Source organism: Desmodus rotundus, chromosome 10 (assembly GCF_022682495.2).
Source record: "Desmodus rotundus isolate HL8 chromosome 10, HLdesRot8A.1, whole genome shotgun sequence".
Taxonomy (NCBI): Eukaryota; Metazoa; Chordata; class Mammalia; order Chiroptera; family Phyllostomidae; genus Desmodus; species Desmodus rotundus.
The window spans coordinates 75,587,808-75,614,698 of NC_071396.1; the positions used below are offsets into that span (position 1 = coordinate 75,587,808).

At 44.5% G+C, this 26,891-nt stretch overlaps 1 pseudogene; it reads right to left on the reverse strand.

Annotated features, from left to right (window-relative positions):
- Positions 1-13,751: 13,751 nt before the first annotated feature.
- Positions 13,752-14,419, reverse strand: LOC112322911 (GTP-binding nuclear protein Ran-like; annotated as a pseudogene).
- Between the last annotated feature and the right edge of the window lie 12,472 nt (positions 14,420-26,891).

A 26,891-nucleotide genomic window follows, 5' to 3' on the forward strand; every position in this document is an offset into this window, starting at 1 on the left:
AAATATATCTTTGCGTGAGAATTAAAAAATTTAAAAAAAGGGAAATCATCAAATATTAGGGAACTATTAAATATATACCAGCACTATTGAGACCTTTTCGTTGACTCAGTCTGAAGTATTGAAGGAGAAATGTGGTTTGCACAGCACTGTGAATGTACTAGAAGCACTGAATTGTACATTTTTAAATGGTTAATTGTACCTCAATTTTAAAAAAGAGAGAAGTGGAAAAGAGTAAGGTTTTCAAAATTCAGTGACTTAGTCTCATATTATGGTACTGCTCAAAATCTTTCCTTCCTCATGTTGGCAAAACACTACACCAGCAAAGATATGATGCTTATAAGCCTGAGACCCACATGTTCTGCCTCAGAGTAGCATTGCTCTCAGAACACAGTGGTTATATAAAGCAATTTTAAACCAAGTCAATGCCTTCACTTGAATTTCTTGAACAGAGTAGGCTATGCAGAGAAATACCCATCTATAGCCCCTATTTGTTTCTTTTCCAATAATTAACCTTTAACTAACCTTTCAGAACTTACATTTTCATACCTGTAAAATAAAGATGATAGTACCTATTTTATACCGTTGTTGTGAGGGTTGCATGAGAAAACCATGGAATAACCTAGCCTGTGTGGACGCTGCCCCTTCCCCACCTTCGCTCCACTGAAGAACATATGGAGGCAAAGTCATATGGATGCTTTATGAATGATTTGATGCTGATTTGCTAGAAATCCTTACAATCCAGGAATGGAGTAATTTAGAAGTTCTGGAAAATAGTCACTATTAAGTATTTAGACAATACTCCCCCTCCCCCACAAAATAATGATAAATAACAGATAAACTATTTGGAGCTTCATTTTCAGAATCATTGATTGCTGAGATACAACTCATCATTTGCATTAAGAAGCATTGAATAATTATTTGTTTCAATAATTATTTCTATTGAATTCACTTCTAGTACAGTTCTATATGCCGAGACTTTGCCAACCTGCTTTAATTAATTAATCTTCAAGTAAAACCAAGGCATATTAACATTTATGGGATTTCCCTATGAAACATCACCACTTCTGGTTCACTTGCATTTTGCTGTTTTTGGTCATCACTATTTGTATTGTTGTGTTTGGCAGCAATCCTGGAAATACAATTTACTTTATGCTAAAACCACGTCTAAGAAAAAGCTGTGACTCCACTGTGGAGTGAAATATGGCATACACTCCCCTGCATTGTGTTCTGTGTTTTGGATACACATCAAACTAGAAATGATGATTCTTTCAAACTTTAGAGCTTGAGTGTGGGAGGTAGGGAACTTTCAGATGCCACAAACACACTTGAAAAAGCACTTCAGAACCAGTCTTCTCTAGGAAGAGAAATATAATTTGATTGTCTAATCTTGTTAAGTAAAACAAGAAAGGTTTAAAGAAAACACTGGGGTGGGAAAAAGGAATACTCTCAACACGGGCGTCTCATGGCATCTGAAAAGATGCGCAAGGTATAATTTTGTATGCCTGAGGCATAGTTTGGCTCATGGAGTGACTGAAGCCATATGAAGTGTTTTATGATAGGTTTTACAGTACATTCAACTTTCACTTACAAGGGGGATCTTTTAACACAAGGTGCGAAGGTAGGCATTTTTCTCCTCAAATGAAATTATCTAGGATGAGAATTGAATGTTAAGCAAATTAAAGAGAGTTGAAGCTTCCTTTCCCAGGCTTGTGAACAGTGTTTTCTGCAGGCAGGATCACTGGGGGAGCATCCTATGAATCTCTCTCTTTCTTGGAGCATAGCAATTCACTTATTTTTGAAAAAGAAATATCTAAACATCCACCCCTTAAAAAGTGATGTGGGTAGGCAGAGCCAGGGTGGATGTTCAATGTCTCTCTTGACTCGCCATCGTTGGTCAATGTCCCAGGTTTGGTCTGTATGCAGAGAAAGTCCGGCTACCTGTGGGTTGTCACCAGTAACCTAAACTGACTATAAGTTCTGAAAATTTGGGCTTATCAAAGAGACTTGGCTCTGGCTTGTGGTTCTCAAGAATAGTACCAATTAGAAGAAGCCAAGAGAATTTTTTTTAAGCAATTAATTTAAAAATGACTTTGGATAAGATTCCCTGACCTCCGGTGGAACTTGACGGCTCAGGGTTTTAATCCCTTGTGAGTGTTGTAAAGCCACGTTGTATGAATATGAAATCATCTTGCCAGGTTTCAGGGGGCGGGCTACCTTGTCGAGAGGTCTGAAATAGTAGCTTGGCGTGAGTGCTGGGGCACAGCTCCTTCTTCGCAGGGTGCAAGATCACATTCTGTTAGACAAACAATGCTCACTTTCTTGAACGCAAAAAGACTATGTGTGAGTAAGTGGGCTGGAAGCTCTTGGCAGTGGATTGAAGTAGAACAAAGCACTCCCGGTAGTAAGGCAGGTGTGGGCTTCCTCCTCCTTTGTTCGGGCAGCACAGGTAAATTCCTCAAAGTGCTGTTGTTCCCAGGGAGATTGTCTCTCTGGAGAAGACAGGCACCACATACGAACCAGGGCCAGGTCCTGGTCCCTACTCTTCTGGCCAGAGCACAGTGTGGAGTTCTGCACATCTGGGTAACTGCCTCACACCCTTCTCTTTCTTTGATCCCAACGAGGTTGTGTCTGCCCCTCATCCTCTCAGGCAGGCACTCCTGGGAAGAGGCCAAGTTCATTTGTCTTTGGTGTACCCTCTCTGTCTCCCTTTTTTGTCTTTTTGTGTCTCTGGGTACTCTCTCTTCATCCTCAGGCATTTTTCTGTTCTTAGTTCCTTTTACATCCTCCCCTCTAAAAACAGACTCTTTGGCAAAAGCTCTGATAAACACATTTGCACTGAGGTGTAAATGGATGATAAAAGATGTGTTTCTTTTCCCAGGAGTATTTGCACTGGAGTAAAGATATAAATTTTTAAGGGTGGAGTTTCAGCAAGCCAGGTGGGAGATGGGCTGAGGAGTGAGGAATCTTCCCATGGCCCCCATAACCCTGCTCCTCAAGGACCGCCTCCCTCCAAAGCAGCCAGAAGCTGGTAAGAAGAGGCCCAGGCTGCTGGCCAGGGCGGGAGCTGGCCCCTTGGCCCAGACTCTGGCCTTTGCTCTGTGACCAGAGTCTGAAGTCGTGGGGCCCTGACTGAAAATCTTGAGTAAGACTCTTGCTCAGAGAGGAATCCCAGAGGAATGTTTGGAAACACTATGAATGTTACATTTGTGGTAAATGTTTCATTATCTTACTGTTCTTTCCAGATGGTACGATAGATACCTCTTAATTGTAAGGATTCTTGAACTTGCCCTTTTGTGAAACATCCGAGGTTCCCACATATAGGTTAGCTCCGGCTGGCAGAAACCATTCAGTGTCCTCATTCCTCAGCTTGTCTAAACAGAAGTGATTTCAATATTCAAAGGCTGACCTCGGGGTGGGTGAAAAATTGGTAGGTCACAGTTAAATTCCTCTGGGCTTGGAGCACACATCCACGAGAACATCGCCACAGAGTGGGATCCCCGGGGCCGATGGCAAGAGAGGGAACGCCAGGCGGAGGAGAAGCCTGCCGCTCCCGGGACTCCCCTGTCTGGGCTTGCAAGGCGGTCCCTGCTGCACACGCAGCGTGTGACAGCTCACAGGGCAACTCCTGCCCCATCTTAAAGATCATTAAGCTCCATGTGACTAAAAGCAAAGTGTGTTTGTTAACATTATTTTATTTTTTCCTAAAAATTCACATCTTAGAGAGACTACCGTTTTATCCTAGTGAGTTGAAAGTTCACTCTGCGTTTCCCCTCCTCTGACGTTCACGTGTGCTGAATAACCAGCCAGGCCTACCGTGCGTGGGAGGTGCGCTTGTCTTTTCCTTTATCACTCTGAGCTCCTGAATCTTTGGTATCTCTGGGGGACGATGTCTGAATCTGACGTATCTTCTCTTCCCTCTGGGCCTCGTGTATAATAAGTTCTCATTAAAAAATTGTGAGGTGGAAATATGAATAAGGATACTTACTCTAATTCTATTTTTATAAGCTAAAATCATCCATTTCCTGGCTGTTTTGTCTACAGCACTCTAAACACCCTATAGAGCCATAAGAATACTGTTTATCCTACAACACAGATGAGCCTCAGAAACATCATCCTGAGTAAAAGAAGCCAGATGCAAGGGACCACGTGGTGTATGGCTCCTGCATGAAATATCCAGAACAGGCAAATCTTCCGAGACAGAAACTAGATTCGTTGTTAGCCGAGGGGAATATGAGAAATGGGAGGGGGGCAGGAATTACTAAAGGGTATGAAGTTTCTTTTGGGGGTGATATATAGTGTTCTAAAATTATATTATGGTGATGGTCGCACAACTCTGGAGGTGTACACAGAATGGAACACTTTGCATGTTATGGTAAACAAATTGCACATTGATAAAGCTGTTAAAAAAGTAGTTTTGGCCCCCTACTTTTATACAAATGTGGAAGAAAAAGGAAGAGTGGATCTTAGAATTTTACAGACACAGTAAAAAAGAAGTGGTATTCTTTGGGGATGAAAATGAAATTGAGGCAAGTGGGAGGAAATAAAAATTGAAGTCAGGGAACTTACGGTGGCTGCACCCTAAAGTGAGCCCTTCATAACCCAGCTTGTGTAATTCCCTCCTCCTGAGTGTGTGTGAGACCCATGATTTGCTTCTAACCCACTGAATATGACAAAGGTGGTAGGATGTCACTCCCACAATTATGCTTTGTTCTCTAGGATGGCATCTTAGCAGATTGGTGGGAGAGATTTTCCTGCTGGCCTTGGAGAAGCCAGCTGTTCTGGATGTGGGCTTCCTGTGGAGAGAGCCACATACATGACAACTGGGGGGGCCCTCTAGGCCTGGGGAGTGGCCAGTATCTAGTAAGAAGCCTGGGGCCCCTCAGTCCTACAACCACAGGAACTGAATTCTGCTCACAACTGCATGAGTTCGGAAGAGGACTCTAAGCTCCAGAAGGAACGCAATCTGGCTAACCTTGATTGCAGCCTTGTGTGACCTTGAGCAGGGGACCCAACTCAGCTGTGCCTGGACTCCTGGACTACGGAAACTGTTCAGTAATAAATATGTGTTGTTTTAAACCACTAAACTTGGGGTAATTTTTTATATAGCAATAGAAAATTGAGACAGCTGATGCAGAAAGCAAAAGCGATTTGCAGGATCATTTTACTAGAAAGGTTCTGGAAGAGAAAACTTGGGATAATGACAACCTGGATTAGGGTGGGCACCTTGCTGTTGACATTTACAGAAGGCAGTTAAGATGAGCGAAGATCAAAGAGCATAAATCACAGAATAAGGGCTCCTGTCCACTCAGATTTTTGCTTGAAGATCACATTCTACAGATGAGTGAAGAGAGGTCTTACAAAACATAATAATATTAAAATATTGACTACCAGTGTATTAGTGATACCAATGATGATACTGTGCTGAAAAAAAATATATGCCAAGCATTGGGATAGGCCCTTTATATGCCTTTTTCACGATAGCCCTTTTAGAAAGACAGCATAGGACAGATTCCAGCTCCGAATTCGGACTGCCGGGTTTCAAGTTCTGACTCTCAATTTACCAACCACGCAACCTTTAACAAATCGCTTAACACACTTCCCTCTCAAGCTACACATCTGTAAAAACAGGTTTAGTAAGAGTGTCTACCTCATAGAGTTGATGTGAAGATTCAATGAAATAATTCATGTACAGCTTCTAGAACAGTGCCTGGCACAGGGTGCCTACTCAATAACCACTGTTGTTATTGTTGTTATTGCTACTTTTTAAAAAATTGTTATAGTGCATGGTAATTAATTTTATCCCTCTGTCACTTATTCACTGGGTGACCTTGGGCAAGTTACTTCAGTTCCTTATTTGTAAAATGTGAATGGAAACAATACCTTCCTTGTAGGATTTTTGGCAGGATTAAATGAGACGACACCTGTGCTTCGGTGCTGTGGGGGGCAGGGGTCAGACAGATGGGACGGTCTTCATTCCCTTCCATCAGGGTGGAGATGTACCTCCTAGAAAGAGGGTGGGTACCAAATAGGACATTATAATCTCTCTTAAAAAATTTTTTTTTGTTTAGATGTTCATTATTTTTAGAGAGAGAGGAAGGGAAGGAGAAAGAGAGGGAGAGAAACATTAATGTGTGGTTGCCTCTCATGTGCCCCCTGCTGGGGACCTTGCTGGCAACCCAGGCATGTGCCTTGACTGGGAGTCAAACCGGCGACCCTTTGGGTTGCAGGCTCGTGCTCAATCCACTAAGCTATGCCAGCCAGGGTTATAATCTAAAAAAATAGTAATTTTTTAAAATTTGTATTATTTAACAGTTTTGCTTGCAAGCTTGGGAAAAAGCACCTAGCACAGTAACCAACATATGTTAATTCTCAGTGAGTGTTATGTTATTATTGCAGGCGATCATATCAAGTTGGCTTCTTTATTACACCCATTCTACATTCACAAAAACTTAGATTTAGAGAAGGCAACTTGCCTAATGTGAAACTGAGTCAGTATTGAAAGGCAGATCTACCAGATTCCAAAAGCAAAAATATTTCAGGAAGCACACATATAAATTTTGCACAGACTACAGAGGATAAAGACCATTCATAGAGGTAAATGCAAAGAACATACTTGTAGGGGGAAGTTTGGGAAAAATAGGTAATGGAGGATGTTCAGTAAATGTAGTGGTAACTGGGAAGAACAGAACATACAGGAGAAATAAAATTTCTGGTAAATAAGTACATGGCTCTCAGAGGCATGCAATTGTACTTACATATTTTACAAATAATTTTGATTTTTATAACAGAATAGTGACCCTGGATTAGAAGTTCTCATTTCCTGGCTCAGGATGCGAATGTTGGACAACCCAAGCAAATGCTTCCATGTCTGATTTCTGTGGGCCGTGATCTGAGACAGACATGATTACAAAATCTCACTGTCTGACTGGAGTTGGTTGGGAGGCGGGAATCAATTGGTCTCTTTCTCCAGCTAAAAGAAGGACGACAACAAGCAATGGGATGAAGTTGTGCCAGGGCCACACACTCTGAATGTGCCAGTTTGTGTCCTGGCTGGACCCTTTTGAAATCCCAAGGTCTCCCTTGATAGTATTTCCTACTGCCCAAATATTAGCATCATAATGGATTGACCTTTGGGACCACCCCAGAGGCTGCCCGCTGAATACAATTTTATTTGTGCCACAAAGTTACCACCCTAGGGCTGACTGGGTAGCCAGCCCAGCCAAAGCACTTTTGTAGAATGAGATAGACGTGCGGGCATGTCCTGGACAACAAGGATGGCAATGGCTATGGCTATGGTGATGGCGATGGCAGTTTCCACTTACTGACTTGAAGAGTGCACCGAGGCATCGTGGAACATTTTAATTGGAGTTCAGAGCATGGTATTTGACTCTACATTGCCTAGACTTAAATTCCGGGTCTGTTACGTATCAACTGTGTGACTTTGGGCAAGTTATTTAATCTGTTTCAATTTCTTCGAGTGTAAGGTGGAGATTATTATAGTACCTACATCATAGGGTTAGAGCAAGGATTATACATTGTTACAGGCAATACAAACACACACACACATAAATATATATACGTACACAGATACACAGGAATTATATTTATGTATATATTTACGTATTCCTTTGTGTGGGTGTGCATGTATAATTACACAATACGTAAAGCACTTCCTGTGCTAATGGTTAGGGCAATCTTTAGCATTAAGGGGTCAGGCATTAGCATTCAAGCACTTACCTTAGCCACAATTGAAGGCTTCCTCTGGGGTAAATGCTCTCACTTCATCTTTACAATGACCCTGTGAGGCATCACTTTTTCCGTTTTACAGATGAGGAAACTGGGGTGCAGAGGTGAAGTGACATGCTACAGCTACAGGTCACATGTTGATGGGGCCGGAATTTAAACCCTGGTCTGTCTGACTTCAAAGCCTGAAATATACGAGAATAATTTATGCCATCTCCCCATAGACTGAAGCAAAGGAAAACCTACCCAGAAATATCACAATGCCTATATTTCTCTAAGATATCCTAATTCACTTGTCAGGACAGAGATTCAACTACAGAGCTCTCCATGAGCCATACAAATATCTGTATGGTTTTAGCATAAAATAATTTATAGCCACTCTAGTTAAAACCAGAACATTATACATGATACTTAAAATGTGTGCGGCTGGATAAATGGATTTTACAACCCACAGAGAAAGGTAGATGAGTTGGCTGGGGAGAGAAGATTCATCTACTTGAGATTTTTCCTGTTTTCTCTTCAAACTTATCATACAGGAATAGTGAACATTTTATCAGGTTGCAGCCAGAGAGGAACAAAGAATCTGAAGTAAGAATTATGCTTTACCCCTAACGACACTTAGCTATCCAGAGAGTGGCATTTGGTGCCATGAGATTTAATTCATTCAGAAAAGAAGCTGGCACCTGCAGGGCAAGACACTGTATTAGGTGCTGAGGGGTCAACAGTAAACAGTGAGGGTCCCACAAGTAAGGGCAGCATGTCCAATGGAAGGGCCCTGAGTGTGAGACATAGCAGTCTAGGAGTGTGAGGGAGGGAGGGAGTCTCTCTGCTGATAGAAATCCCTAAAAGCTTCCCAATGGAGGTGAGCTAGGCTCGATGAAGAAATGAGGACTCACCAGGCACAGAGTAGGCAGGAGACTTCAAAAGTACGAAGATACGAATGAGGCTGCATGCTCAGGAAACAGAAGGAAGTTTGGTCTGGCCAGAGCACAGAGTGAAGAGCAAGGGAGGGGGAGGTTTGTGGTGGAATATGGAGCTGAGAAGGCCAATGGGGGCAGACTGGGAAGGGAGTGTGGATGGCAGCTTTGGGGAACGCAGCAGTTGACAGGCAGTGACATGACTGTTTCCAGTTAGACCTTGAAAAGTTTGTTACAGGAAAGACTATGAGGAGAGCAACCAGAAATGAGGTAATTACAACGGTTATGACTAGAGATGATGAAAGATTGAATGAAGGAAGTACTGGTGGGATGAGAAGAGTGAGAGGATGGGAGAGAGGTTGTTAGTATCCAAGCAACAGGGCTCACTCTCAATTCAGATAAGAAAGTTGAGGGGGAAGGCATTGAGGGTGAACCCAAGATTTCTACTTTGGACGACCAGGTACCCAGTAACTGGGAATTACAAAAGGAGCATTGGCAGAATGAACATGAAATATCATACTGATTTTTAGTTCAGAGGGTAGGCGATCAATAAATGGTTTTTGAGTTTGCTGGACTCTCATTTGGGGAGCCAGTTTAGAGATGGGAAGGTGGTAGAGCTGGGGCCCAGGAGATAGTTGAGAAGCAGAGACCCAGACTTGGGGCCACTAGGATAAGGGTTGTAGCTCAAGCCATAGGCAAAGGAGCTGGACCACGGGCAGCACCATGGAGTGAAGGGGGAGCACCCCACACTGGAGGGAGAGGAGCTGGAGAAGTAGGCCTACACGAGTCACAGAGGTAGGCATGAAAAGAGAGGAAACGAGTCAATTCAAGTCAAGAGAATAGGGTCAAGAGATGCCACTAGGCGGCCACCTAGGAGAGACCTGAAAATGGGTGCTGGGTCTTCTCACTAGCAATTCTTGGAGAAGCCAGGAGGACACTTTGGGGTGAAGTCTCCCCACAGGAGGCGAAGGTGTGGGTGGGAGGATGTTAGGATCAAAGGAGGTAATTTATGTCAAAGTGCAGTTATGATTGTCCAAAGGTTGGCGCCAATGTTGGGAGTCCAGAACTATTACATTCATGTCACAAGGTCATTTACAAAATCCTGTCACCAAGTCCTGGCACCTGGGGAAAGATTTTGATTATGCCAATGTTGTTGATGGTGTTAATGCTGATGGCTTCTGGGACCTACGGGTAAGGAGAATTTTGAAGAAATGTAAAGTGTTTGGTGAAAAAGAGAAGAAAATCCCAGCTGTGTGCAACAGCAAACAGGAAGGGTTGGAGAAAGCAGTGAGCAAGGCAGGTGGGAGGGGAGGTGGTGGGTTTGCTTGTCTGCAGTGAGAGTCTGATGGGAGGCGCAGTCACACTGAAAGTTCATGACTAAGTCCTCGGATCTGACCTGAAAGGCCAGTGGGAACCATGGTAGGTTTCTGAGAAATACAATATTAGCAAAACAGCCTAGTATATTGCAGAGTCAGGGTCCAAGGCCAGAGCGTCAGAATTGACCTCCATGTTCTATGCTTGCTCGGTCAAATACAGTCTGAGAGGGAAATGACTGTGTTCGTTCCTGTCCCAAAACACTGCAGAAAGTGCTTTGGCGTGGGTGGCTGACACCACACTCAATTGCACATGCAAATACAGTAATTATGCCTGAAAAATTAGAGGTCAGCTCGAGGCCAGCGGAAGATTTGGCCTCTCTGCTTCTAGATTTTGAAATAGCAGATTATACACAACTCACTGTCTTCCGCCAAGACCTCGTTACACACATTTGCCAGGATCTCATTTTACAATTTTCATTCTTTTAAAGAGAAATCCCCATGCCATGGCGATTCTGGCCAACGAAGTGCTTCCCCTCCAGATGTGGGTTGTCGCAGCCCCCCCCCCCTCCCCCAGCCGGCTCCCTGTACCTGCTGACCTTCTGGATCCCGGACCTCAGGGCCACGAAGAAAATGCCTGGTGCCAGCGACTCCAGGATTTTCTTAGGAGAAACGTTTTGGAAGAAGAGGATATGATAGAGCCCTGAATATGATATGACACAACAATCTTAAATATTCCAGACAGGAAAAGTTTTTTGTCAAAGCCTCTGACAGTTTAAACTTTAAAGCTCCAGCAAAACTTTTAAACTTTTAAACTTTGAACCTGTTTGAACCTCTCATGATTTATGAATTATTAAATGTACCACTGAAAATCAAGGACTTTTTCTTTAACTAGTAAAGCTTTCTGCTTAAAAGCACTGAGAAGAGGGTAGCGGGGGGTGGGTGGGGAATGCGGGAGGAGAAGGCTGTGGGGTTTTTATCAGCCTGGCACTACTCTTGATTGTGTAAAACCCAAACCTGGGGGATACTTAGGAGACAAAAGACCCAAACCAAGGCATACAATATGAAAGGGGAGAGCTCAAAAAGTAAAATGTAAGCTGCCCCAAATTAGTTATATAAGTATATCTAAATAAGATTTGAGCTAGTATATATTATAATATATAATGTATTTAATATGTGAAATATTAATATACATGTAATATTAATTCTATATGTTGGTGGTAAAATATACATAACATTAAAGTTATCACTTTAACCATTTCAAATATACAGTTCAGGGGCATTATGTATGTTCACAGTGTTGGGCAACCATCATCATTTGACACTAACTCCATTCCTTCCCCCTAACCCCTGGTAACCTCCATTCTATGAATCTGATTATTCCAGTTACCTCATTTAACTGGAATTTATACACACACACAGACACAAACACACAAATATTGTATAACTCCATTGTTATGAGGTACTTGAAATAGACAAATCATTTGCATATATGGAATAGACAAATAACATGTATGTATATGTGTATGTATTCATAATACAGCAACAAGCATGAGGAGGGTATTAGGCAAGGAAAATCCTGAGGCTTTCCACGCATTTCAGTCAGAATTGAAAAGCAAGCAAAGCGAGGACAGATAGAAAAAGAAATTGGTTGTAATTTATGCGTCCTGGAGGGCACAATCACTGCTTGGGAGCTCAGAATCCTTGTTACTATGTCCAGGCTGAGCTGAGCCCTGTTGCTGTCAGACCAGCCCCGAGGACTCCAGGGGACCGAGCAGAGGCATCTGGGCTGACTGGCTGAGAAGGAACCAGGGAGGGCTGTGTGCGGCGGGGCCACACACGCTAGGGAGCCCACAAAGCATGAGCGGCCTCAGCCCTGACACCTCCTGGAGCTCAGGCGCTTGTGGGACGAGGTCACTTGTCCAGCTTCCCCATGGCTCCCAGCACAAAGATTTTATTACTTTATGTTAGTGGGATTCATGGGCTTAGTGACCAGTTCATAGAAACACCCCCTCACCTCACAGCATCAACTGTAAACTCCTCATTACATCTTAGCAGCCCACAGGTGAACAGCAACAAATTTAAAAATTAGCTAAAGATTAGGGAATTCTCCACAAGTCACATTTTCATACATTTGACCTGGGTTAAGGCACCTGGGAGGTGCAGCCTGTAGCTGGTTGACCAATTAGCAAGATTTGTTCCTTTAGTAACTTCCATTGTTACCAAAGTGAGGCAGAGGTCTCAGAAGTCTGGGGTGAGGAAAGGTAAGTCTTATGAGGAAGAAAGGAGGGAAGCAGGGCTGTTTGAGTGGGTGGCTGCTTCCGCATGGCACAAGGACACAAGTTCCTTGGGAGGTTAGGGGGAGGGACCCCAAAAGCAGAAGGGTGGAGCAGCAGTAGCCTGTGTCACAATCTACCAAGTGCGGCCCCTCACTTTACCTCTTGGAGAAAGCCTGTCCTCATGCTGTTGGTTTGGGGAGAGTGAACAGACTTGCCCAGAAGTTGCTTAAGTTATCATTGGACCTACACAGAACCCCCATTCTGGGTAGGCATGCACACCCTCTTGATGCTGATTTCTGTGACAGCCGCCGTGTCCACACCGGGGTTCTGGCAACAGCCAGAGAGCCAGAGGGGAAGCCTGCTAGGGTGCGGTTCCTGCTCCTCCTACTGTACCAGGTACCGGAGGGCAGAGCCTGACTAGCAGCAGGTGGAGTTGATCCCAAGTCCCCCAAAATTGCACTACAGCTGTGTGGACATCTCCTGCTCAGGGCAGCGTGGGACAGGTGAGAACAGGGCATCGGCTGGGAACCCACTTGCGCCCCAGGATGGACGCTCAGGAGATAGCTCGCTCTCCACACCGCTAATGCCATCGCAGATCCACATGCTCAGGGAGGTTTTGCTCCATGACAGATCTCTCCAGGATCTCTGTTTCAAGGACAGCACGCAAGGTCCTGGGTTTAGTGGGTAGCCCCATTGGGTGGCTGTTCCTGAGACATGTCTTACAGCCTGTTGCTTAACTCTGTTCCCACCCCAGGAAAGAAGCACCCACTGTTTACCAGTTGCCAGAGACAGCTCTGGCTCCCTCCCCTTCTCTGACCCTTCCATCAACCACGGTCACAGGACACTGGGGAGAATAACAAGATAAAAATGAGGGCAAGATACCCCAGGAAACTGAGTGGAACTTGAGCAGTCTGAACATTTAAATATGGAAACTTGGCTCCAGCTTAATGTCAACAGGAGTAACAACCCAAGCGTCTGAACTGAGAGAAAGAGGAAAGGAGAAAGGCAGCCCCAAGGTCAGGAAAAGGGGAAAGGTTGGAAGAAGAAGCTGCAGTTACTATATCACCATTTATTGATTGCTTCACATATACTGAGTGCTGACTAAATGTTTTATTTAAACCTTTTTAATTTTTATTATTTTTTAGATATTTGAAATACAACTGTATTCTGATTCTAAACAAAAGGGAATGGGAATGACAGTAACAAACAAGGTTTCACCCCTGAATATTGTGATTTGGCTGTAGCAGTCTCATATTTGCAGCTCAATAAGGAAACAACTGCATTCCAAAACAGCTGAAGAAATATGCAGGTCCAAAAACTGAAGGTATTTTTTTAACTGCCACATTCACCCCGAAGCCCTTTCATCTCCTTCAGCATCCCAAATCAAGCACAGGTTCTGCTTAGCTACATAGCGACGTGGCAAATATGGGGCACCACTGACCCCACAGGGCAGTTGTCTGTTCAACCAGCTTCTGGCGCTGGGCTCCCGCATCCGTCTCTCACAGGTCATCAGCCTCATCCTGGAGAGCGGTGGTCTGAGCCACAGTAGGTCATGCTCACACTGTGCTGCCAAAGCTGGCCCATGACAACCTCTGGTGGGGCCAGAGCGGGCATGGCAACAAACTCCGAGTTCGGGTCTTCCAGTTAGTTTTCTGGCAAGCCAGAGGAAGGGTTTTTCAAGTTGTAGTTACTCTTTGGCAGAAGTGTCATATACCAAAGATTTTTCTTTCAGTTGACTCAGACAGTTGATTTTGCCTTTAACTTTTCTGTCCTTAATATCCACTTTGTTATTGTGGATAACCACGCAACACAATGGAGATGTTTTCACACACTCGTACCAGATCTCTATGCTAGTTAGCCACATTCTTGTAAGTAACTTTTGAAGTGATATCAAGCATAATAGCCCCCTGGGCTTGGGTGGAATAGGCATTTCTCAGTCCACCAAACCTCTGGCCAGCTGTACCCCTTACACTGAAGTTAGTAGGTTTTCTGTTGGTGTGGAACACAAGGGGGCGGACCTCAGCACCCAAGGTAGCTACATACTTCTCAAATTCACCCATCAGATGACATTTAATGAATGTAGTTTTTCCAGTGCCAGTCAATACAAGTGACCATCACCAGTCAATAGAAGTTGGAACTTAACTTGGGGCTCTCCTTGGGCAGCCATTGTGATGTGACTTCCAGAAGAGTCTCTGGGCCCATCCGACTCGTAAACCTTCTCCTTTAATCTTGGAGGTGTTCGGAGCCATTCTGCCTTGGTTTGAATTCTGGTTTCATCACTTAGTTCCTATGTGACCTTAAGCAACTGTCTTAAAATACTTGCTGATTCAACTTCCTTGATTGTGAAATAAAGATAATAATAATAATACCTAAACTCACAGGGTTGTTCTGAGGATTGGCTGAGATAATATTTGTAAATCTCGTAGAACAGTGCCCGGCACACAGCAAATGCCATTTAAGGGCTGGAGGTTGTATATATATGATTTCTTTATCCGCACCAGTGGAGATATATGCAGGGGTGGGCAAAAGTAGGTTTATAGTTGTTTGTGTGGAAAATACTACAATAATTAATAAATAATAATACAAGAATAAACTGTTTTGTATACTCACAACTGTAAACCTACTTTTGCTCACTCCTGCATATATCTCCATCAGCGTGGAGGATAAAGAAACTGAAACTCAGAGAGGTTAAGTAATTTACCAGAGGTTGCCCAGCCCAGATTTGAACCTAAGTCTACTTCATAGTTTTACTTGTGGTCTCCTTAGCTAGCTGGATAGAAAGTTTTTAGAAATACAATCCTTTCACAGAGATGACGGATGATGATGATGATGGTGATGATAATGGCTATGATGATGATAAATGCTTATATTGTACTAGGTGCTTTATCTATATTATTTAATTCTTATAATGGCTCTTTTGTTATACATCATCTCCATATACTGGGTTGAATAGTGACCCTCCGAAATCCTTTTCTACTAAGGAACTCAAAATGTGACCAAATGTATTTGGAATAAAGGCCTTTGCAGGTGTCGTTAGTTAGGAGGGCACGCTGGATCAGAGTGGGCCCTATTGGAAGGTGTTCTTGTAAGAAGGCCACAGAAAAACAGAGAGACACAGGGAGAAGTCCAGGTGAGACAGAGACAGAGGCTGGAATGCTACAGCTACAAGCTGAAGAACATCAAGGAATGTCAGCAGCCACCAGAAGCCGCAAGAGGCAAGGGATGTTCCTTCCCCAGAGCCTGCAGAGGGAACACTGCCTTGCTGACCTGACACTTTCTAGCCTCCAGAACTTTCGACCTTCAGAACTATGAGAAGATAGATTTCTGTTGTCTGCAGGCACCCAGTTTGTGGCCCTGTATTATGAGAGCTCTAGGGAACTAATACACTGAGAAACTGAGGCTCCAGCAAACTAAGGGATTTGCCTCAGGTCAGTGTAGTGGCAGCAGAGCTGGAATTTGAATTTGAGTCTGACCTCCTACAATGTGCTCTGACCTCCAGCGAGTGCCAGAGTTGCCAGAGCACCTGGATCAGCATTGGTGCCGTCATGTGACTCCACCCAGCACTGTCAGACCCAGTCTCTTCTGAATTTGACCCTGTGGTCCAGGCACAGTGGACAATGTGCTGCGCAGTAAGTCACATGGAATGGAGGAGAAATAGCACTTTGGGAGAAAAATTCACCAAAAGCTTTGGACAGAATTTCTCAGTTAATGGGGCACTAACTTACATTTTCTTTAAGTACAAGCAAAATAAACAATTATTTCAAAATAATGAAAATTTTATCCCCTGGAGAATTACTTTATATTGTATCTCTCCAGTGCACAGAATCAAACTAGTGATCAATCTGGGCTCTCGACATTCTGTCTTCAGTTTACTTACAGCTTTGTTACTTATTCCCTCTATAACAAACACCCATGAAGCTGCCAATGAACCCCAGAACTATCGACTCTAATTCACAGCATCCCCACTTCTTCCCCCCTCCTTTACTTAAAAACCCTCTTGAATTTTGTCTTTATTATCTCTTTAAAAAATAAATACATTTGTCACATTTGTTGGTGTGGCTCAGTTGGTTGGAGCATCGTCCCATACACCAAAAGGTTAGGGGTTCGACTCCTAGTCAAAGCATATACCTAGGTTGTGGGTTTGATCCCCAGTCGGGGTGTATATGGGAGGCAACCGATTGAGAGGTTTCTCTCTCTTTCTCCCTTCCTCTGTCTCTAAAATCAATAGACATATTTAAAAAATTAAAATGAAATAAAATAAAATACATTTGTGGGATGTGTGACCACAAGGACCCATGTGGGCTGGCTGTTTATTTGATCTTGGCTCTAATTTATTCACCCTGACTTGGTAACTGGTGGGTCATGGTCTCAGTAGCCCGATAGACTCATTGAGTAACTTCCTCAGTCCTTGTGTGTGCCAGGAACCATGCACCTGCTGACTCTCCCTTCTAACGTTTCTACCCCCTTGTCATCTTTGCTGCCCTTCTGCCCCAGCAGACCTGGCTACAGACCACTTTATTGGAGACAAAGGCACAATTTGTGGAGAAACAAGGGCCAATCGTGAAGCATAACTGACCAGAGTACTGCGTGAATGGAGGCTGTGGGCCAGATTGAGTTTCTTAGCAGAGTTTATTAGGTCATTTGATAATTCATTTAGCTATCAGGTGTCTTTGCTTTTTGTACATCACAGTTCTTTTCAGAAGGGACACAAACAAAGGCTTAATCCTGTAGCCTTTTTTACACAAACAGGGTCTTGTGTTCCAAGGTCTTCTGCATGCAAATAATAATTTCAAAGCAGTTAAACAAATCTTCTTGTAACCCACTGAGGCCCATGGCTGTGTCTGCATTCTGCAAAGGGAGCAGGGGCCCTGGTGAAACGCAGAGGAAATGTTTCTTTGGGGTTTGATTCTGGTCAGGCCCTTTTTTTGCTAGGTGGATAACACCTGATTTAAACTTCAACACCTCTTCCAAACAGAGGTAATGCTGGGGAACATGAGGAAAATGGTATGAGGTAGGGAAACGGAGGTTAGGGAAAGAGGGACTTCGTTCAATATTGTTGTTTCGTGGGAGGGGAGGAAGCGGGAAAATGCATCCTCAGCTGATTCACAGAGAAAACTGACATCTGGTACTTTCCTTCCCGATCACTGACATTCTTCTTCATGAATAAACACAGAGAAGGAAACGCAAGTGGAAAGGAGACTCCTAAGTAATTCCAGTGAGTTGTTTCTCCCGCCAGAGACCAGCCTAGAGCCAGCGCACTTCAAAGGCAGTACAATCGCCTGTCAGCTGCAGAATTTCTCTTGGTCCAAGGTAAAATACTACATGGAGGGATGAGGGGAAAGTGTTGGAAGTAGAAGGAGACAGTGCAAAGCCAAGGAAACAGAGAGAAGGAAAGATACTCCAGCCGGGAGACATGTTTAGGGAGCAGGGGGACCATTCTGGCCTGAACCTAGAAGGTAAAATGTCCTAACAGGCAAGCAGATGTCCTCTGGCTGTGAGATCAAAGCTGTTGCATTTGGAATGCTGTCACAATCCATTTTTAAAAGGCGACCATCTTCCAAATGGATGTGGTAACTGGTGAGTGTGAATTATCAAAATCTATGAATTATCACAGCCTTTATTCCTTTTCCTGGGAGATTAATAATGGTTGGGGCAAGAATCGAAGCCAAAGGGATCTAAGAATCATAGTCAAGGAGTCCCCAGGGCATCCAGATGGAACCTTGGAGGTTATATTTTGGATGTGACTAGTGGTATTTGAAAGGGTAATGCTTATTCAGTACTAGCTCTGTACATGCGGAGCCTGCAGATCAAAGGATGGAGGACGGGGGCTTCCTGCCAACAAAGTAGCCCATAAAATGCTTTATTGAGCACAGAGAAATGAGCTTTGGCAAGAACACACTCTTACACGTGCAGGGAAAGTGATCAAGGTAAAGAAGCCAGTAAAAAGCTGTAGAAGGCAGAACTGTGGACATTTTTCAACCTGGATGAAAAGAAAATGCAGTTATCATTGTGACAACCATAATTAAATGACATTTGCAGCAATGAGGGATCGTGACATTAGGCCATTTCCTCAGGGAAAGTTGGTTGCAGTTTGGGAAGTTTTGGTTTTTCTGGGATCTCGTCCTGAACAGTGGAACTGGTGATGGATTTGGAACCACTGAAGCCTGGTGGCAGCACGATGATTAGGGAACAACTCAGAGGCTGGTGGGAAGGGCTGGGCTCCCAAGCAGGAATTCCAGTCCTTGCCTGACCTGCTCCCTCTCCTTCCCCCATCCATTCTGGTTTTCTGAACATGAGAAACCAACTTTCTGCCTTAGTGTAAGTGATGGATCTGGGGGTGTTACCTGTTTGCGGTTGCAGGAGTTTAATTGATTTTAGTTGCATCTATTCTAGTCTTACTTAGGTGTATCTAAGTGATGGATGGGTCAGTACCTGTTGGAGGATGGAAACGTGGTGTGGAGAGTGTAAGATAGGAATTCAGGGAACTAAAGGAGCTGAAGTGATGTTGGGAAACTAAACCAAACCTAAAGGAATGTTAAAAGGAAAGAAGGAATCCCTCCTCTTACAAGATGATACCCTGGTTCTTTGGCATGGTTTATGAAGGCCCTCGTGGTCTATACTTGCCGGCCTCCTGCCTGGTGCTGCAGCACCACTGTCTTAGTACAAGAGGACTGCAATGCCCAAGTGGTCAGAAGGAGGCAGACTTTCAGTGGGACCCAAAGGATCCCCACCTCCTGGCAGTCCTGTCCCTTCGGAGTCCCCTGTTGAGTGGCTGACCGAGCAACTATCTTCTAAGTAAGAGAATGTGACAAAAGTGATGGAGTATCAGTTCTGTCTTTCTAGAAGACTCTGTGTTATCTTCTTGGCTTGCATGCTTCAATGAGGCAAGTAGCCATGCTGGAGAGGGCCACTTGTCAGGGAACTAACGGCAGCCTCCAGCGAGCAGCCAGCTAGGAACTAAGACCCTGAACCTAACAACCCTCAAAGAGCTGAAATCTGCCAACAACCATGTGATGGTCTTGGAAACTGAACGTTTCCTTTGAGCCTTCAGACCAGCCCTGAATGGCACCTTGATTGCCACCTTGTGAGGGACCCTGAAGGAGAGGACCCAGCTAAGCTGTGCCCAGACTTCTGCTCCACAGACACTGAGATAATAGATGTATGTTGTTTTCAGCCACTAAGTTTGAGGGCAATTTGTTAGCTAGCAATAGATATTAATATAGAGCCCTTGAAATTTCATGGTTCCATGCCTTTGCTTCTGGTCTTTGTGGTGCCTGGAAAGACCTCCTCCACCCGCTCTTTTTTCCAGTGTGGCCACCCCCTGCCCATTGTTTAAGATGTAGCTCAAAGACAACATCTTCGAAAGGCCTGCCCTACCTTCACCTATAAACCCTGCCTTCCCATGGGATTGACTTCTTCCTTCTCAGGCCTTGTATGAAGTATTTATAAGAAAGAAAGCCTTTTATAATTTAATTCTTATTTTGAACATTTAATGATTAATGTTAAGAACATAAGCTTTGTAATCAGACAGGCATGAGCTGTGTGACCTTGGACAAGTCACTTTACCTTTCTAAGCCTCAAATTCCTAACCTGTAATACAAGAATTTTAATATCTGCTCTATCAGCCAGGGTTCCTATTTGTGAATAACAGGAGTTTATTCTAGTCAGTTTAGGTTCAGAAGAACTTTTATGATGGGATTTGGGTAGTTCAGAGACTTGCTGAGAAGGCTGGGTAACCTGTTTCAGAAAATGTGCTAGTAGGAGGAGCCACCTACTCTACTGCCTCTCCAATCCAGATGTTGGTACCATGCTGCTGCTGGAAGAAATTCTTCCTGTCCGTTGTCTTTCTGCCGCTTGTTCCTGATTCACATTCGATGGCCAAACCAGGTCACATGTGTGTGTCCTTGTTGCCAGGGGTAAAGAGAAAGCAAGTGTCTAGATTTTGTAGCCTCTACTCAGCAGCAAGAGAAAGGGAGCCCCAAAGCTCATAGAGGGAGAATATCCCACACCTGAGAAGGGGGATCCTATGCTGGGCAGTCAAGGACACACAAGTCAAAAAGTCTCAAATGCCCTTAACACCATTTTGGAGGATCATTGAGGGGATTACATGAGCTGATCATGGAAAGTGCTGGCATTTGAAAAGAACCGGGTGGATGGCAGCTGTTCCGGTTATGTAACTATTCTTAGTTACAATTCTCCTGGCAAAGCCAGTCTTCTCATGATGGGCCATAATGTCTCATTCTCTTCAGTCCTCTCCCATTCTCTACTTATCCAAATTATGGCTGTCCTTCCAAGTCCAGATCAAGTCCACATTCAGCATGTGAACTTTTCCAGAATCATTTTTTCTTCATCCCACCTTCCCACAGCCCCTTTCTTCAGTTTAGTGCTTAAGTACACATGGACTTATCTTCCTATGGATTTTTTCCTCTCTTTGTGTATGTTATTCCCCTACTTGATAAGAGGGGCAGGTCACTTGGCAAAACATGATCCCTGGTCACAGTTTTTGACCTCCCCCCCTAGGGTGCAAGGGACTGTTTCTCTGACTGTGACCTTGAGCTTGTTATCTTTCCTTGTGTCCAATGTCATTCTTTAGTAGTTAGCTCTGTGTACATATACATTTCATTTGTCCATTTATTAATTCTTCTAACATGTACTTGTTGGTAACTTACTATGTATCAGGCACAGGTGTAACCATTATGACGACAGAGAAAAAGACACCTGTTTGCAGAGAGCTTGCAGTCCATGGGAAGGCTAGTGTTTTAGTTTCCTTATTGTTTTACAGTTGCGGAGCTGAGAAGTCTGACCAGGCTAAAATCAAGGTGTGGGGAGGGCTGCATTCCTTTCTGGAGAGTTGAGAGCAAAATCCATTTATTTACCTTTTCTGGCTTCTAGAAGAAGCTGCCCACATAGCTGGCCTCATGGCTTCGTACCTCAATCTTTAAAACCAGCAAAGTTGCATTTTACGGACCCTTCTCATGTCGTCACATCTCCCTCTTACTCATTACAGCCAGGAAAGGTTCTGTTTTCTTGTTTGTTTCAAGGACTCATGTGATTAGATTGGGCCCACCCAGATAATTTGGGAAACTCTCCCCATCTCAGGGTCCTTAACTCATCTTCCAAGTCTCTCTTTCGGGATGTGGATATGGGCAGAATGCAGGGATCATTTTTCTAACAAACACAGGGAATGTGCACAACTATAGTCTGTGTTATCAGATGTTCAAATAAAGAACCAAGGGGGTTTAGAGGCAAGAGAGGCCACTTTCAACAGAGTCAGGGAGTGGAGAAGGCAGAGGAAAAGAAAGACCCATCAGGTCAGCCATTTAAAAAATTTTTTTATTGTTATTCAATTACGAAGTCAATATTCAGAAATCAAAGGCATTCCTGTATACCAACAATGAAACAACAGAAACAGAAATCAGGAAAAAAATCCCATTTGATATAGCAACAAGAGAAATAAAGTACCTAGGAATAAACCTAACCAAGGAGGTAAAAGACCTGTACTCAGAAAACTATGCAACATTGAAGGTCAGCCATTTTTGACCATAAAGCTTTTCACAACAGGTGATCCGATAGTGAGCGTGGGCAGACGAGATACAGATATCCATTTCCTTATTTATACCGAATTAAAAAATCTTTTCTTAGCCACTGTTTTTCACTTCACTGATGTCTCTCATGGGATGTGACTTTATGGGCTCCAGGCAGCATCTTTTGGTCTTAAACCCAGGGAGTTGAGATCTGGTAGGATGACTTCTAACATCTTAATGAGCACCTTTTAGCAATCAGGTGGGCTGCTTAATTCTCTCCTAATTAGAGACTTTTCTGGGGCCTTTCAGGAAACTCTCCTGATTTTTCAGCCTCTCCAAACATGAATATTTATTAATTCTGTTTATAAACAGCATATCTACCTATCTATCTATCTCTCACCTATCTCTCATTTATCTATCTTTCTCTCATCTATCCATCTAATCCATCATCTACTTATGCTACCACCACTCATATCCTTACCCTGCCACATTTTCTAGTTTACGTGCTTCCCAGGAGTCTCTAAAAATGTATTTCTAATGCCCACTTTACTTTTTGCCAAACTTTCCTGCACTGAGGAAAGGAAGTTCCTCCTTTTGCAGACAAATTTGAAAAGACACCATTTCCTTCCACTCCAGGGTTATTGGCCACATCTTCCGGAGGAGTCTGAGAGACTTACCGCTTTAGCCCCAGTCCTCATTAAGGCCAGATCCAGAAAGAGGAGCTAGTGCCTCTGACTCCACGTGTGTGCCTCCTCAACACTCTGCAGAGCTCCCCCACTGCTCCCGACAGGCGCTCCTGAACCAGGACATGTACGCACATGCACACGCGCACACACACACCCCTCTTTAAAGAATAATGCAGTAGGTAAAAGTTCCATGTAGAGTGCTAGGAATGCCACATGACCATACCTGATTAAGAGCCCAGTGGTTGGTACACAGTCAGAAACTGAGAGGAGGAAGAGGTCATGCTGGTGGGGCCAGGCTGGGAAGACTTTGTGGAGGAGGAGAGAAAAAAATGAGTGAGAAACGGGAGTTATTGCATAAGTTGGCTCACGCCATGGAGTTGCATATATCACTATTCTTCAGCACAAGCTGAGGGCCCCCAGGGGTGACTTTCAATTTGATCTATAGTCTCCGGATGTTGGGGGTTGTGTTGCCTGTGTGGTGAACTCTACCCCTCTGCTGGCTGTCCAGGGACACGTGCGTTGGTGGACCATGTGAGGCCCTCTGGAAAGCCCCAAGTAGTTGCCAGATTGTTTGAGCATTCCAACTCCTATTGTTATATTCACAGTTGATACCTGTGACAAAAGCGGTCCATCCCTTTGGACTTTAAATGCATACCAGCCTGTCCTGAGAGTTGCTCCCAGCTCCATGCCATCTCTGTTCCTCCCAAAGGCTGAGGCCCCACACCCGCCCAAATCATAAGCAGGACCGCCACTGTCTTGCTCAGATGCTGAGGGTCTGCTTCTGTCTCTCATTTTGAGAGAACAGAAATGAGTTGCTATTTTTAGCTTTGCATGGGAATGTCGGAGGGTGCAGGGAGAAAATGAATCAGCCACAATTGTTTTCTGTGGAAGCTGCCCTCTCAGTTGACATGGAGCAAGAGAGGAGAGAAGGGAGGTAGAGATATCTCAGCCCCTCCATTAAACTCTGGCAACTTTGAAGCCCTCCCTAGAGCAACCTTGGCAATTATGCACAGTGGAAAATTGAATCATTCTTGTTAGGCAGATGTTCTTTGCCTCTGATAGGCAAAGAGGAAGGACAAGAGAGGAAGAGATGAGAAGACTCATTGAAAACACCGAATACCATGAGCAATGTCCCATGGGAGCTACCCATGGGCATTAGGCAGGACAGGAGGTGGGCAGGTCAGGGGTCCAGCTATAGGTGATGAGAGGAAGCCTAATAAAACAGACAGAGAGTGTGGGAATAGGAGATTGGAGGCAGGCCGAGCAATTGGTCCACATCAGAGGGAGTGAGATGTGGTGCAGAGAGGTGGGCAGAGCAGAGGCAGGGCATGAGATGAGGGAGGAGACCCTGATGGGGGATATGGTGTGCAGAGGAGTCAGGGAGCCTTCAGTCAGTTACTAGTTCCAGCTGCTGGTATGAAATCAGGGGCAAGACTCTGAGGGCCTGTATTTTGCAAGAAATGAGGTGCCAGGCAGGCGATTCAGTCATGGAGAGGCAGTGTGACATATTAGAGTAGGCTTGATTGCTCATTATAAGTCTTTTTAGCTCAGTGAGCTTGAGCAAATTACTTAGCCTCTCTTTACTCTGGGGCCCATCCATATGTTACAGGATGAGGGCAGTTGTATCTATCAGAATTATGCTTGGGGAGAGCGTTGTGCTTTGTAGGAAGGCTGTGATGGCCTGTTTGGGGCATGACGCTGAAACCCAAGACATGAACACCAGCTAGGAGGGCCAGGCAAAGGTGGGAGGCTGAGCAGTGTGCATTGTGCCCCCTCTTCCTCCAACCCCTCAAGTCTCCAGTAAAGTTGCTAAGCTTGTGAATGATTGGGTGTGAAGAGATCTTTTGGAATAATGAGCAAAAGGGTGAAAGCTTGAGTCAGGGTTGATGTGAAGGAAGGAACAGCATTCCACATGAATGGGAGGGGGTGCTCAGCTGACTTCCCAGTTGCGGGCAACAAAGGGGTTAATGAAACCGACTTTCTCATGAGGAGAAGTGAGCCTACAGCACCCAGTCCACTGCCCACATGAAGATGGCAACAATAAAGCAGAGTTACTTGTTAGCCAGGGAAACTGACACATGGGGGTTGGATGGGACCTTTCTGTCTGGGCTTCAGGTTCAAGGAGGGGCTTTGGCACTAGAATGAAGCAAAAGGCTATATCCTGACCCGGGGTCAGGTGGGGTGAGTCAGATCAGGGACAACCTAGTGCTGAGACCCCCAAACCCCAGAGACGGGCTGTCGTACAATGAGGAAGGGCTGGGTTCAGAGCGAGCCTTAGCTTTGCCATCTAGGGCAGCATCGTGCTTTTAAATACTATTTCTTTTCTTTTTAAAGATGTTTTATTTATTTATTTTCAGAGAGAGGAGAGGGGAAGGAGAAAGAGAGGGAAAGAAACACCAATGTGAGAGAGAAACATCGGCTGGTTCCCCCTCGTACACATCACAGCCCCGGGACTGGACCTGGGCAGCCCAGGCACGTGCCCTGACCGGTAATTAAACACTTTACCTTTTGCTTTGTGGGATGACACCCAACCAAGTGGACCACACCAGTCAGGGCTAAATGCGATTTCTAATTTTTAATAGTTTTTTATTGTGTTTTTTTCCATTACCATTCATCCCCCTTATACCCTCTTTCACTCCCCCCAACTCCCTTCCCCCTGCAATCACCACACCATTGTCTGTGCAATTTTCTTGAATTTGATGCCAGACTGGGAAAAATTACAGCTACTCAAAAATGGTTTTAATATTCATGTGCTGAAGCCAAACTTAAGGTTTTAAATAAATCGCTCAGAAATCTGTTTCTCATCCAAGGGACAGCAATACAAAATTGTATCCCCCCCATAACTTCCTGTTTATTTAAAACTCTTGTTTTCAACTTTTTAATTGACCTGTTTCATTTTTTTTTTTAAGGTGGCAAGATCTTGATTAATATAGTGGAACTAAAACCTGAGATAAAACTCAGGAAGGAGAACATGTAAGCAATTTTCCGTGTTTGTAGCATTTTAAACTTCCCAAAGTTGACCTACAGAAGTTTAAGCTTTCTCCTCTTCACTCATAAATGTTTGAAACATTTTCGTTTGATAAATACCTGACATAGAAAATTAGAATCACTGACCTTTTACAACTTTATCTTTTCTGGGTATAAATAGACACACCTCGAAGACAGTTTTCCCCTCCAGGCACATTTTGAAATAGTGCAGCCACGTGCTTAGGAGAGTTGGGACAGTGTCACACGCTGTCCTTCCTCTGACACATTCCACTCAGAGATTGGTGATCTTCCTGGGGGAATGCGAGGCCACCGAATGACATGAGATGACAAATGCTCCGAAGCACCAGGATTTGAATTCATGAGGTAGGGGGTGGGCTCCCTTTTGAATGTGAAAAATGAACCATTTCCTTTTAGTGAAAAACCCCATGTTTCCGTCTGAAACTGTTCTTAGCCCAAGCCCTAAGATCACGGCCACCGTTCTGACGGCCATGCTGCGTGCGTGCACGGGACGGCGGGCTTGGAGCACGAAGGGCAGTCCCTCTCCCAAAGAATGCTGGTTTCAGTTGTGAGCTTTGAGAACACTGTCTGCTGAAGGTCAAGTTCTCCAAACGGAGCCTGGAGACCAGGACCCTTGAGCAGGTGACTCCTGTGCGAGTGCTCCCAGGACTGCAGCGGCGCTCTGAGGACAGGGCGGAGTGCACATGCATCCCGGGCTCCGGGCTCAGGGATGGAGTGTTGGCTCTCCTGCATCCGGCTAAGGGCTGCCCTGTCCAGTTGGAAATTTCTAGACACTTCCTGATGCAGGCAAAGTGGGCTGCGGGCCCCGGCCAGAGGTGGCAGTCCCTGCTGCAGGGAGTAAAAGTGCCAGAAAGAGGTCCTCATAGGGTGATGCTGAGTGACAGCCATGCTCTCCCAACCATGAAACAGCCAAGGCTTCTGTGTTACTCATATGTCTCTTCATGTCTCCATAAGTTTCCTCGTTTGTTTCAGAATATGAACAGACACTACCTCAGGTTATACACTGATGGAGACGTTGCTGACCCAGAGTTGCAGCCACCTCCATTTGGCTCTGTTATCTTGTCATTTCAAGAGCATTCAAGGTGTCTCTGGTTAACAAGGATTTTCTTTCTCCTTCTTCGAGGATATTCATCCATATTGGGACCAGTTAACTGTTAACTCTGGCTCTGGTTCCTGTGAGCGGCTTGAGGATGTTCCCACCTGCATGCAATGATTCTCCTCCAGGAGGGCTCTCTCATCCATGCATGTGCCCCCCACCCCCCATCTTTGCCTCTGTCCTTCCTCCTCTTTTAAGGTGGCTCTTGAGGATCTCCCTGATCTTCTCCTGCTTATCTCTTGCTTTCATTTCACACCACTATTCCCTACCTTCCTCTTCTCTAGTCATATTTAGAACATCCAGCAAAGCTCTGTAAAGCACCTACTG